Source organism: Capra hircus, chromosome 2 (genome assembly GCF_001704415.2).
Source record: "Capra hircus breed San Clemente chromosome 2, ASM170441v1, whole genome shotgun sequence".
NCBI classification, from domain to species: Eukaryota; Metazoa; Chordata; class Mammalia; order Artiodactyla; family Bovidae; genus Capra; species Capra hircus.
The window spans coordinates 136,450,090-136,460,717 of record NC_030809.1 but is presented as its reverse complement, the minus strand read 5'-3'; the positions used below and the strand labels follow the sequence as shown (position 1 = coordinate 136,460,717).

At 40.7% G+C, this 10,628-nt stretch overlaps 1 pseudogene; it reads right to left on the bottom strand.

Annotated features, from left to right (window-relative positions):
* On the bottom strand, positions 6,696–9,967 carry LOC106502579 (annotated as a pseudogene).

Sequence of the window (10,628 nt, the reverse complement as noted above, 5' to 3'; positions counted from 1 at the left end):
TAAAAGTAGTGTCAGGCTTCCTGTCATGTTGACATAGGGAACTGTGACTTTATCCCGAGGTGCTGTCACACCTCCCCTTACAGGGCTGTCACACCTCCCCTTACAGGGCTGTCACACCTCCCATCGTGTTTTGAGTCGACAGTCAAGTCAGTGCAGGGGAATCAGGTCTATCTGGAGTGGATTGGAACTTCGGGGTCTTTTTGAATTGTGGCACGACCCCTGGAGTTCCTCTCGAGATTCAAGTTGAGACCGCCTCCACTTGAGGTGCGACGGGAAAGCCGGGATTCCTTTCCCAAGGAAACAGGGAAATGGACCCTCATCTCAAGATGAAGAGGGAAAAATGGGGCTCTTCTTGAGGGTTGCAGGACCCTCGGTGTTCCTCTCGAGTAGACACGGGTATGTCAGGGAACTTCTTGAGTTGTATCAAGGACCCTTTCAATGCTCAAGAAGGAATGTGGAATTTCTCTCGAGATGCTGCTGTGGAAAAAGGCCTCATCTCGCATTGAGGGGAGAATCTCCTGGTTTTTCTCAAGTTGCGGCAGGAAGTTTGGCATTCCTCTCGAGTTACTATGGGGACCTCAGTGACCCGCTCGTGTTCCCTCAGGAAAGTCAAGTCTCCATGCAAGTTGAGAGGGGCCTCTCGGGATTCATCATCATTCAGGTCCTAGGTCCTAGGTCCTCATCTGGAGTTGAGGCTGGAACATCAGGTTTCCTCTCTAGTGCTGACATGGATCTCGGGGTTCCTCTGGAGTTTCAACAGGGGAGTCAGGCCTCATCACTTGTGGTGACATGGAAGTCCGCTTTCCTCTTGAGCTATAAAAGTAGTTTCAAGGTTCCTGTCGAGTTGACATAGGGATCTGTGGCTTTCTCTCGAGGTGCCACAGGGCTGTCACACCTCCCATCCTGTTTTGAGTCCATACTCGGTGTGACCATCAAGTCAGTGCAGGGGAATCAGGTTTATCTGGAGTGGATTGGGACATCCTGTCTTTTGGAATTGTGGCACGACCCCTGGAGTTCCTCTCGAGTTTCAAGTTGAGACCACCTCCTCTTGAGGTGCGATGGGAATGCTGGGATTCCTTTCCCAACGAAGCAGGGGAAGGGACCCTCATCTCGAGATGAGGAGGTGAAAACGGGGCTCTTCTTGAGTTGTGGTGGGACTCTCGGTGTTCCTCTTGAGTGCAGATGGGTATGTCGGGTGCCCGGAGCCAACACAGGAGATCCCACCCATTACAAGGTCATGTGGAAGAGCCTGGCAGGCATGGCAGGATCATGACTCGAGGGACTCCCTGACCCCTCCCCCCATGACAAGGTCATGTGGAAAAGCCTGACAGGGCAAAGTGGTTCAGGTCTCAAGTGGTCCTCTGCCTGAGCATCTACCTCACAACCAAAATCTGTCTGTTTACCGTCTGCTATACTACACTCTTCTTATATTACCAGAGTCTATCCCTGACCACCGTTCTCTGGAAAATTAACTTAGACCCTCCAGTTAATAGTCTCCTACATACAAAAGGAGTGTTTCATCTCATACCTCTCTTCTGGCTGTCTAGCTTGTGTGACAAGTTTATCCACACTCTTGCTACTACAGACATGATTGTTTATGAGTTCTCAACCATAAACAGCACAGAGAGTTTGGAGTATTTTTAAAGTCTTAGTTAGCATAGGGTTTTTCTAGAGATAAAAATCATGTTGGTGAAGGGTTTCATTGCTGAGTTAATGATTACTGCCTGCCCTCCATACCCTTAGGCACCCAGGAGTATGTTAATCAATGTAATTGGAATGTAGAAAAAGAAATATAGTAGTTTTGATGTAAGCAACACTAGACTTTTGAGTTAGTGAAATTTCTCTTTGTTATAAATTACTGTACTCCTCTTTCTTTGTATAAATCATTTTATCCTTGCTATGTAAGAATGTAACTTTATCACTTTCTTAAGACTGAGCAGATTTCAGGAAAAAAAAAATCTTAAGGGAAAACAAGTTTTCTGATGGACTAACCTTTATCAATAGAAAGAAAGATGGGCCATAAAATGTTAATTGGTCTCCAGACCAGAAGATATTGTAAACAAACTTAAGACCCTTGTAAGAACAAAGATATGCAAAGAACACTCTGTCTTTAGATATGGGTCAGAGCAACTGACCCTGTGTGACTCTGCTTCTTACATTTATCTCTATGTACAACTTAAAGTATAAAAGCTTCCCTGAAAAATAAAGAGACCGACCAGTTCCTTGAAAGACTGGTTTCCCCTGTGTCATTCTTGCTTTCTCTCCTTTTCGGGCTGATTTCTTGGAGTGCAGGGGCTCACAGTGTTCAGTTTCTTGCCTGGGCTTCCAAGACCTGAATGGGAAGGCGCTCTGCATCTTCACTCCGTCAGGAAACTGGGAGGGTGCCTGCAGCCTATGTGAATGGTACAAGTTCCTTGTCTGGAACTTTATTGGCTTTCTGCATAAACCAAGGAATATCAGCCTCTTTCTCTCCTATATTTTCCTAACTGCTATATTCCTTCTTTATCTCTTTTAATATCTCTAAATAAATCATTCATATAGGTCACCGACACTGTCCCCTTGAGGATACCCTGGATCCAACCAGGGCTGGACCCCGGTAAGTGGTGCCTGGAACAGGCTATCTGAAGGTAGGTCTCCCCCAGTGTGCAGTTTTTGGGCAGCTAGGCCCCCACTCAGGGTGCCACGGACCCCCCTGCTTAAGGTAGGTAGGGAAAGAAGGGTGGAAAGCTTTGGGTTGAAAAGAAACCCGGTTGATAGGTTGAAGGAAACCTGAAGTGTTGATTCTTGCAATACAAGACAAGAAATCTGTACTGAAATCTTAAATCTTTCTCTATAAAATTTCTGACATGGGTAACAGTAAATCTAAAAAACGACAGCTTTTTATAGGAGTAATCTTGTGGTTGTTAAACAAAAGAGTAGTTAAAGTTAAGAAACCAATATTTAATCCCTTTTTACAGTTGTATAAGAACAATGTCCTTGGTTTTCAGAAGAGGGCACTGTTAATTTAGATACTTGGGTGAAGCTAGGAAAACAGCTAAAAACTTATTATACTTTGCATGGGCCTGTAGATGCTTTTGCTCTGTGGAATATGATTAAAAGTGTTCTGGACCACCATCATGAGGCTGTTAGATAGCCTATGGGAGAGCCTATAGCGGTGGATGGTGGTGGGTCTCCACTTTCTACGCAGATATTTTCTGTCATTGACGAAGAAAAGGAGGAAGACTGTGCTCTACCTCCCGAGGAAGGAGAGGGCTTACAGGAAGTTGTGGCCGGGGGCCCTGGTGATCCCCCTCCCCCTCTACACAAACCTTTAAAAATTTATCCACCACTTTCTGATTTAAGGCGACCACCGCCACCTAAGCTTGCACCTCCCAGAGCCCAGGAATTCCCCACTTTGCCTCCAAAGCCTCCCAGAACATTGCCTAATGCTGAAAAAGATAGAGATTTTTTTAACAAAGGGGCTTTTAAAACAGATGCATACACTCCTTGGGGAAAAAAAATAAGAGAAAAAGAGAAAAAAATCATAATAAAAAGGATTCTACACATAAAAAAATGTTTATCTTATGGCCAAATGGGGCATTTTTGCCGGCAATGTCCTGCTAAACAGAGACAACAAGCCGTGCCAATCAACCCCAGGTAGCTCAGGACTAGACCTCAGTTCCATCACCACAACAATATTAACCCCTGATGTGCCAGTTATTCCGATTCCAAACGGAGCGGCTGGCCCCCTGCATTAGGACATTCTGGACTTGTGCTATGGCGTAGCTTGCTTTCTTTTCAAGGAATTTCGGTGGTGCCTGGTGTAGTAGATTCTGATTATACTGGGGAAATTAAAGTTTTTATCTCACCACCTGCTAAAACCGTGCAAATTAATAAAGGTCAAAGAATAGCACAGCTCTTGATTTTACCTTATTATCAGATAAGAAAAACCTTGACTTCTCAAGCTAGGGGCCCCAGAAGATTTGGATCTAGTGATCTAGCTTTTAGGGTGCAGGAAATTACCGCTTCTAGTCCTTTAGCTCCCACAGTAGTTAAGAGTGCAAAAATATTAGATTGGCATTTTGAGGATACCTGTGGAACTTCCCAACCCTATGTAGTTCCTTCGCTCCCCTTTAGCTTATGAAGGAGGGCCGTGCTGTCTCAAATGGGAGTGCTACTTTTTAGCCCTGATGATGAAGTGACCTCCCAAATGCTTCATATGGGCTATGACCCATTAAAAGGATTAGGCAAACAACAGACAGGAATAACTGAGCCAATCTGTCCAACTCCTCGACAGCTATGTACTGGACTGAGGTATCCAAATTTATAATGGAGGCCATTGTTTTCGCTGCCAACCACATTACATGGAAATCTCAATATCCAGTGTGGGTAGAACAATGGCCTCTGCCTAAAGAAAACTTACTGGCAGCTAAAACGTTAATCTTTGAACAACTACAATTGGGACATACTGAGCCCTCCAATAGTCCCTGGAACACTCCTATTTTTGTCATTAAGAAAACAATCTGGCAAGTGGCGACTTTTACAAGATTTGAGAGCAATTAATGCCACCATGGAAGACATGGGGGCCTTACAGCCTGGGCTCCCTTCCCCAGTAACCATTCCAGAGGGATATAATATAATTGTAATTGATTTATAAGACCGTTTTTTTTCACCATTCCCTTAAGTGCTGAGGATAAAAAGCGATTTCCCTTTAGTCTTCCATCAAAAAATCTTAAACAGCCTTATTTGAGGTTTCAATGGAAAGTGTTACCTCAGGGAATGAAAAATAGCCCTACCTTATATCAAAAATTTGTTAATGCCACTCTAGAAGCTATTAGGGCTAGATATAAACAAGTATATATGATCCATTACATAGATGATATTTTAATAGCTCATCCAGATAGAGCTCATTTGCAAACTGTCCTCCAAGATTTAACTCAGGCATTGTCAGCGTCTATAAGAAGCAAAAGTTTTCAAACCTTGCTTTTGAGTTTAGACACTATTTTTTTTCCTTTGATCTGTAAAAAGTTAATAGATGAGACCCAAACAGGGACTTGATTTAAACATGAGAATGGTCCAAGGAGGATGATTTTCAGACAAGTCTGTAAACTGAAGATTAGCTGGTCTGATTAGCTCAGCCTTGAAGCTCGAGTGACCTGCCTCATATCAGCAGAGCTACCCCAATAAATTTACTATTTCAAAGAAAGCTGTTGTTGCAACCTACTGGAGTTCATAAATTGTCAGGGAACGTTTAACAGGAGGATTCCTACATGCTGTCTCTCATAAATCCTCCATTCCTTATCAGTTCCTGGCAACAGGAACGAGTGGAATGGCATGTGACTCCCAGGACTGAGGTCATAGGATGAGACATATGCATGAATCTTCTTCAGTAAACATTGTCCTTACGACAAAACTGCTTAGTCTCGATCCTCTTTCTTAAGATATGGATTGTTTCCTGGCCTTATGACCATTGTTAATCCTTTGTTCCCTTGACAAAGGTTGCTGTATGGTTGTTTGGTTTTCTGATCTTTATCATTGTTGAAAGAAATTCCTTGTACAACAGCCTATATATACTCACAGAAAAATCATTAAAACACCCTTGCTCCACCAGAGGCTTGGGTCCCCATGTCTTTCTTTCTTTCTCTCTCTCTCTCTCCCCTCCACTCCCTCTCTCTCTCTCCCTCCCTCCAGCTAATTCTCTGGAGAGTGGAAACCCGCTGAGCTCACTCTGCTGCTTGGGCTTTAAAGACCTCCTCTCGAGGGTGCCCTGTGCCTTTGTGAGCAGTGCAAGCCCTGTTCTGGGGGTTTTATTGGTTCTCTGTGTAAACCAGGGAATATTAGCTTCTTTCTCTCTTTCATTTTCTTATCGTCGACTCCAGACCATCAGGTTCCGGTCCATTAAATGACCGCGACAATAAATGTTTCTTTTTCATCAGTGAATACCTAATGCTTTACTGAAATCTGTATATTAAATCATAATCAATTTCTCTGTTGTTATTTAAACTTTAAACCATGGGAGAAATGATTTAAAGATGCCATAACTTATAATGAATCAAAAATTACCTCAGTAAAATTTCCAGTAAAATAAATAGATAAATAAATTTTAAAATGTACAACCACAATGATGTAAGTGAAAAAACTTAAGTGATAGATATATATATCTCCAACGTTTGTATCATTTTCTTGTACTAGCACATAGAAAATATTTTACATCTGTTTATATTGTCAATTATAGTTTATGCCATATTCTGAACTATTTAAGGTAGACATATTTCTTATTTGTCTTTATTTGCCTAGGAATCTCCCAAAGCCAAAGTGTTTTTTTTTTATGGAATTAATAGTCTTTCTTAAGATACTTACAGTTTTATGCTGAGCAGCTCTTAACTTACTACTTTTATATTAAAAAGTAAACTTCCTTATTGTAGGCTATAACTCTTTAGATCATTTCAAAAGTCCTACAGTTCACATGATTTAGATCAAACTAAAGTTTAACCAGGACAATTACAAGGTCAGATATTACACACAGAAGAAAATTACAATTCTGTATCAAAAACTTAGTTTAAGTAATCTTTTATTTGTTTTAATTTCTAATTTTAAAGTTACTTTAATAAAATAAAAGAGTGAACAGAAATTGGCCTATCAATTGCAAGGTTAAACTAGGTTCACGGTTCAATCTGCTATTGAGATACTCTTACTCTCAAAAAATCTTTCTAGCTTTACATTTTATCATAGAACAATTTAATATTCATTACTTTCTTCACTGACTCTTTCACATCTTTATTCCCAAGGCTGTAGATCAGTGGGTTCAGCATGGGGATGATTACTCTGTAAAAGACAGAGGCCACCTTGACCATGAGCCATGAACTTCTGGAGTTAGGAACACAGTAGAGGAAAAGGGTGATCCCATCAAAGACGGTAATGGCGGTCAGGTGAGAGGTACAGATGGATAAGACTTTGTCGCACCCCCCAGTTAAAGGCATCCTTAAGACAGTGATAAAAATGCAAACATAGGAGGTGAGAATAATCATCAGGCTGCTTATTTCATTGAAAGTGGCAGAGACTAAAGTGATCTCCTGGCTGATGTAGAGGTCAGAGCAGAAAACAGCCACTATGGCAACATGCTCACAGACAAAGTTATTTATGAACTTAGTCCCACAAAAGGATAACATTGACAAAAAGTATGTGTATATTAAGGAACAGGCTATACTCCAAGAGTATGATGCACCAACAAGGAACAAAGCTTCTGGGACATGACAATTGCATAGAGAAGAGGGTTTCAAATGGCTACAAATCAGTCATATGCCATTACTGCCAAGAGGAATGTCTCTGTCACCACAAATATGCAGACAAAGAAGAACTGCATGAGGCATCCTATGAAGGAGATTATTCTGTCTTCTAAAATCAAGGTTTCTAGTAGCTTGGGTGTAACTACTGCCGACTAACAGAAATAGAAAAAAAAGATAAGTGGCTGAGAAAGAAGTACATGGGCGTGTGGAGCCTGGAGCTGGACTTCATGATCAGGATCATGTCCAGGTTCCCCAGCACAGTGACTGTGTAGATGGTTAGGAAGACTAGGAACAGGAGCAGCTGAAGCTGAGGAGAGTCTGAGAAGCCCGAGACAATGAAAGTGACCTCAGCACTCTGGTTTGCTTGGTTCCTGTGGACAAAATATGAATGTTGATCTACAGGGGTAAGAACCAAAACTTGAAATAGTAAGAGATCAGAAAATGTGTTGAGAAGCTCAGTGGGTCTCCGTTAAGAGTGTTGCTGAAAATGCCAGACTCCCACTTTATTTCAATAGCTAGTGTCACTTAAATAGTAATTCCACCGTGAATGATAATTTTGTGTTGACATAATTATCGAAAACAAAGAACTAAAACAGACTAAACCCTGCTTGCTCTATTTCAAATAATAAAATCCAGTATTTATTTATTTAGTTTTGACTGTGCTGGGTCCTGGCTGCTGCACACGGGGTCCCCCCACTGCTAGCTGTGGTTCTGGGTCTCTCATTGAGATGACGACCCCCACCCCTTGCTGCAGAGCACTGGCTCTAAAGCAAGCAGAATTCAGTAAGGGCAGCTTGCTGGCTCTCGAGAGCAGGTGCAGTAGTTGTGGAGACAGGCCCCGCTGCCCTATTGCATGGACTCTTCCTGGACCAGGGACTGAACCCATGGGTGTCCCTTACTGGTAGGCAGCCTCCCAATCGCTGGACCGTTAGAGAAGTCCATCAAATAATAAAATTCAGTATTATCAATTGAATCCTGGAACACTCTCTTTGCATGAATTTGAGCTTAATGAAAACAGTTCAATTGGAGGAAAAACATGAGATTCTACAATTTCTTTCCTGACTCACTTCTTTAGCTCTGAGACAAATTACTTAAAACTGTTAAATTTTTAAATGATAGCATCCCTGAAAAATAGTTAAAGTTTTCTTTGGTATTCTGACTTTGTACTTCTAGTAACCTAAAATCTTCAACCCTTTCGGGAATTGTGGTGTGAAAGCAAACTTTTTCACTTACGTTGAATTAATTTTGAAAATGTTTAAATGCTATTATTCATAGCCTATTTTATTATTCACCAGGAGGTTCAGTCAGTTCAGTCGCTCAGTCGTGTGTGACTCTTTCTGACCCCATGAATCACAGCACTTCAGGACTTCCTGTCCATCACCAACTCCCAGAGTCTACCCAAACTCATGTGCATTGAGTCGGTGATGCCATCCCACTATCTCATCCTCTGTCGTCCCCTTCTTCTCCTGCCTCCAATCCCTCCCAGCATCAGAGTCTTTTCCAATGAGTCAACTCTTTGTATGATGTGGCCAAAGTATTGGAGTTTCAGTTTTAGCATCAGTCCTTCCAATGAACACCCAGGACGGGTCTCCTTTAGGATGGACTGGTTGGATCTCCTTGCAGTCCAAGGGACTATCAAGAGTCTGCTCCAACACCACAGCTCAAAAGCATCAACTCTTTGGCGCTCAGCTTTCTTCACAGTCCAACTCTCCCATCCATACATGACTACTGAAAAAACCATAGCCTTGACTAGACGGACCAACTTGTTGGCAAAGTAAAGTCCCTGCTTTTGAATATACTATCTAGGTTGGTCATGACTTTCCTTCCAAGGAGTAAGCGTCTTTTAATTTCATGGCTGCAATCACCATCTGCAGTGATTTGGGAGCCCCCAAAAATAAAGTCTGACACTGTTTCCACTGTTTCCCCATCTATTTCCCATGAAGTGACGGGACCAGATGCCATGATCTTCATTTTCTGAATGTTGAGCTTTAAGCCAACTTTTTCACTCTCCTCTTTCAGCAACAGAATAAGTGCCATACCTGCAATGATAATAGCTGAAACTATCTTGGATAAAAAGCTTTTCTTTTTCCAGCAGAGCACATTGTGAAATTTGGTTGACAAAAATAAGAACTATGAAGCTACTGGACAAAGTATATAAATTTCAAGATGCAATAAAACATGTTTTATTGCATTTTAAGTTTTAAGCTTTTTCAAAGAAAATTGTCTGGAAAAAAACCTATTTCAAATGGAACAGCAGAACATTTCTTGATTATTACTGTCACAAGACATATCCTCAATAATGAGAATATTAGTATAAACTTTGAATCACCAGAATGGAACTAGATATTTCAATAATGAATCCAAAGATTATAAGACAAGGTGTGATGCATAGTAGATATTTAGCTTTCTTATTTATTTGAATTATGAGTAACAGCTATGATTTCAAAAAACTTATATGTTGTGAAAATCAGGCACAAACAGGGACAGCTGTCAACTGGTGCACACGTTTGGGAAGACGGTGTAGACATCCTTTCCTCTAGAGCCCACATAATAGAAACACTACAGAATTTCATTTAAACACTTAGTCTACAATGCATAATTATATTTCTTATGTCCTATAGGTTTTCTTACCATGTTACAGCTTTCTCTGGTCCCCACATTCTGACCTTGTGGGAAAGATATCTTCCAAACACCATTCCCATACTAGATCCTCTGTAACAATAGTGTAAGGTCTCTGTACTCCTTCGCTTAATATATTCTGTGCAAGATCATGAGAATAATTTTCCATGATTACTTTAACCTGACATTCAGTGACTTTAAGATTCCAAACAAATCATATTAGTGAATGCATGACATTTCTATTATTCAGTTTGATTTTTTTCAAAACTGCTTGGATCTATAAAGATGATTATATCACTTAATGCATTCTTGCTTAGTGAAAGTTAACAGTCTATCAAACTGTTACATAGCACATGCCCATTTCCTTATATTAATACTTTATCTCCCCACTTTATTCTCTCACTTCTAATGTTTTATTTTACCACCTACTATTATAGACAGTGCTCCTTGTTTTGTCCCCTCTGTATACATACAAACATCCATGTTTACAACTCATAAGTATGATATGCTCTATTATTTGATTTATAAATATGATGGTTACTGTCACTTTATTTCTTGACGATTACAGGAAAAAGTGAAAAAAGTGCCCACTTTTTTTTATTATTCTTCATTTGCCAAAATGTTTATTTTATTTCTGACTATATATTGGAAACCCAATGAGAAAACCAGGATGAATATTATTTGAAGAAAGAAAGTATCAGAATACACTACCACAAACACTTTAAATCAAACTAAATGGATTTG